Source organism: Chrysochloris asiatica, unplaced genomic scaffold (assembly GCF_000296735.1).
Source record: "Chrysochloris asiatica unplaced genomic scaffold, ChrAsi1.0 scaffold00191, whole genome shotgun sequence".
NCBI classification, from domain to species: Eukaryota; Metazoa; Chordata; class Mammalia; order Afrosoricida; family Chrysochloridae; genus Chrysochloris; species Chrysochloris asiatica.
The window spans coordinates 1603765-1608097 of record NW_006408709.1 but is presented as its reverse complement, the minus strand read 5'-3'; positions in this window follow the sequence as shown (position 1 = coordinate 1608097).

The window sequence follows — 4333 nt, the reverse complement described above, 5'->3', positions numbered from 1 at the left end:
TAAAGGGTTACAATGAGTCATAGTTTTGAGTACATACAGTGTCTTTCTGACCAGTTAACCTGGGCATACATTTTTAAATTTTATAACTTTCAGTGTTATTCCTCATAGTCTTCAACTCTATCCAGGACCTTCCAACAGGATCCTTTTCAGAGCAGCTGGAAATGGCTGCCTAGAACCATCTAGTTCTTCTGGTCTCAGAGTCATGGAGATTGATGTAATGAACAATATTGATGAACTATTATTGACTAAATTTCATAGCTTACATTATGGTTCATTCTTTGTGCTATGCACTTTTGTGGATTTTGACAAATGCATAATGTTATGTATTCGATATTATAAGATAATTCAGAATAGTTTCACTGATTTAAAATGCCCTGTGTTTCACCTATTGATCCATACTCCTCTTCCTTTGTACCTTTGTTAACCACCAATATTTCCACTCTCTATAGAAAGCTAGTTTCCATCAACTCAGTTCTGATTCATGATGATGGCAATATGTTCACAAAACAACTTCTCCATAGCATTTTCAAGGTAATGAGCTTAGGCAACAGATAGGCAATCTTTTCTTTTGAAGCCCCTCTGAATGGGTTCAAATCACCAGACTTTCAGTTCGCAATTGAATGCTTAACCATTTATGCCATCCAGGAACTTCTACTGTCTTCATAGTTTTAACTTATATTATTATTTTTCTTCATCATGTTATATAGTTGGTGTCATAATCATGTAGCTCTTTCATTTCAATTAGCAATGTGCATTTAAGATTCTCCCGTGCATTGACTAATAGCATTGTATAGATATATCACAGTTGGTTTATGTTGTCTCCTATTAAACGACATCTTGATTTCTACCAATTTTTGGCAATTATGAGTAAAGCTGCTAAAGAATTCATGCACAGATTTTTGTGTAGACAAAAAATTTCAAATCAATTCACTCAATTGACAAGACTATGTTAGCTCTATAAGAAATTGTCAAATTATATTCTAAAGTGACAATTTAAATTTCCACCAAAAATAACAGCGGACTCATTGCTCTACTTCCTAACCAGCTTTGAGTCAACCTACTTCTTTTATTTGAAATATATACCTTTGCGATCACTTTGTTTTATTATTTTTGTCTCCTGACACGTTTTAAGTCTACTTTAATAGCTGTCTCAAACTCATTCTGTGGATGTAATATTGACTATTTGTAAGTCCTCAAAATTAACAACTTGAGTTATTTCCAGTATTTTCCTATAATAAAAATAATTGTTTAATGAATAAATAGATACTGACATCAACTTAAAAAATATGTGCAGATATATATAAAGTGAATTTATAGAATAAACTGGAAAAAAGAAAGTCTTCAGTAGCTTGTGATATTTGCATTCCCTTCAACATTCTATAATAATGTCTTTCTCACCTTAGCTTTTTGTGGTTAATTCTTTGATTCTAGACAACCTAACCATATTGGTATGCATTTGTCTTACCTTGAATCAGACTGGATGATTTTCCTATGTCCAGTGTTCATTTTTATCATTTTTGCTTAGAGCAGTTTAAGCTTTTTGACTATTTTTATGCTTAACTGAAAATTTTCTTACTGATTTCTAGGAGCTTTTAAAGTGCTCTTTGGAGGCCAGAATGAGCAGACTTTGTCTCTCATACTTCAGACGTATTGTTAGGAAGGACAAATCTCTGGAGAAAGATCTCATTTTTGGTAAAGAGGATGGTCAGAGAAAAAGTGGAAGACCTCCAGGTAGATGGATTGGCACAGTGACAGCAACAATGGGATCAAACGTGGTAATGATTGAGAGGTTGGCTTATGACCTGGCAGTGTTTGTTCTGTTGTGCATAGGGTCACTATGAGTGAGTCCTGACTCGATGGCAAATAACAACAACAACCAGAGCTCCTTAATCCAACTTACAGCCATACTGTATAGGACTTCTGAAGAGTAGCTGGTGGGTTTGAACTGCTAACCTTGCAGCTCAAACTGACCTTCCAGTCAAGTGCATTGTCCTGCTACAGCAGGATTCCAATATGTTTTTGTTTTAAGAATCCTATGATTTTTGCTATTCATGCTTCAAAGCTTAACAAATCAAATTATAATGACAACTAAATATGTCAAGCATCGTCGATATTTGTACAAATTATGTATCAAGCACCAACTAGATGTTGAAGTCATAAAAATAAAACAAAGCGAAAAAAAAAAAAAAAACCCTCAAAAAACAAAAACCTGACTTTGAAGATCATATAATCTAAGAGACAAAATATGTCAACATATGATTATGATAAAATCCAAGAAATAATAATAACAGCAAAAAAGACATGCAATTTTGGAGCTACACAGATGAAGGAGCAAGTATTAGTACAAATAAAGGCAATGTATATAAAAACTGTTGCTGTGTGCCATCCAGTCTATTCCAATTCTATAGGAAAGAGTGCTATTATTGTTAAGTGTCATCAAGTCAGTTCCTATCCATAGCAGCCCTGTATAGGGTTTTCAAGGAGTGAATAGTGTGAGCTTGAATCACTGACCTTTGTAGTTCAAACCGAGTTTGCAGTTTGGCGCATTAACCCATAGTGCCACATCAGGACTCTACAGGAAAGAGTTGCTGTTATGTGCCGTGGAGTCGGTTCCAACTCATAGCGACCATGTACAGGGTTTCCAAGGCTGTAAATCTTTATGGGAGCAGAAAGGCTCATCTTTCTCCCACAGAACAGCTGGTAGTTTCAAACTGCTGATCTTAAGGTTCGCAGCCCAATTCATAACCACTACGCTACCAGAGCTTGAAAGAGTAGAACTGTCCAAATGGTTTCCTACACTGAAATCTTTATAGGAGCAGATCACCAGATTTAATTTCCGTGGACCAGCTGATGAGTTTGCACCTTTCAATTAAGAACTGAATGCTTAATTATAATACCATTGGTGTTCTTTTATTTAAGAATAAAGGTGCAAAATGAATTTTAGCTATCAAATTATTAGTAATATGCAGTATCCTAAATGTCAATCTAAACAAGATGGCTTATTAGGTACACAGGCAGTGAGGAGGTCCCTCAGCAGCAACACAGAATACTGGACCAAGCAGGTTCAGGGAATGGTGTAAGAACTCTGAACCACATATAAAGGAATATTTAGAAGCTTGAAAGGCTTACAGTTAGGGGAATTTGTAGCAGAATCAAGAAATCCATTGCTTTCTAATTCAAGATGCTCAGCTGCTCCTGGAGCCACCATCTTGGGAGAGATCAAGTGGGGGAAGGATCAGAACAGCCACCATGGCCTGACAGAACTGTGGAGATACAGGTGTGGACATTCTTTGCTTTTGGTATCAGTTCATTAGTCTCTCACTGTCTTCGTACCTCCCTTCTGGTGATTAGAGGGGATACCTGAGCTAATCAACACCCCACCCCTATCCCTGGAGGGTTCTACTATGCATGCACACAGATCTCGAAATTTAAAGTGACAGATTCCACTTAAAATCAAACGGCCACCACTCGTCTGTCATTTTGCCATACTGTGGTGGCTTTTGAGTTGCTGTGATTCTGAAAGCTTTGCCGCTGGTATTTTAAATACCAGTAAGTAGGATCACCCATGGTGGACAGGTTTCAGATAAGCTTCCAGATGAAGATTCTTCTAGAATATACCAGTCACAATACACTCAAGAAATAATCCCTTCTAGATTGTTCTGTGTTTGTTTCTTCTAACACATTCTTTTATTTCTAAATAACTCTTTCTTATAAGTAAACACTAATTCCTAAATTCTAGTGTTTTGGGATACCTCATTTATTAGGAAGGAGAAAACATGTTAAAAATTAAGAATCTTCACACAAAAAAGGTACAGAGAAACAATGGGGAAAAGTTCTGGTAAATGGAAATAGAATAGATATGTTGGTGGGATCAATGGATAGAAAAGAGGAAAAGCTAAGATTATATTTCAATCTTAGGTTATATAATCTTAGGAATTACATTTCACTCTAGGAAGAAAGAGTGACGAACTACTTCCGAATAATTAGTCACTGAAAACCTTATGAATAGCAAAGAAACACTGTCAGATATAGTGCAGGAATGAGCCCCTCAAGTTGGAAGGCACTCCAAATGTGACTGCAGAAGAGCTGCCTCCTCAAAGTAGAGTTGACCGTGATGATGTGAATGGAGTAAAGCCTGTGGGAGAAAATCCGATGGGACCTTCATTTGCTGATACTGCACAACTCAAAATGAAGAGAAACAGCTGTAAACATCCACTGAAAATCAGAACATGGAATGTATGAAATATGAATCTGGGAAAATTGGAAGTTGTCAAAAATGAAATGGAACACATAAACATTGGTATCTTAGGCATTAGTGAGCTGAAATGGACTG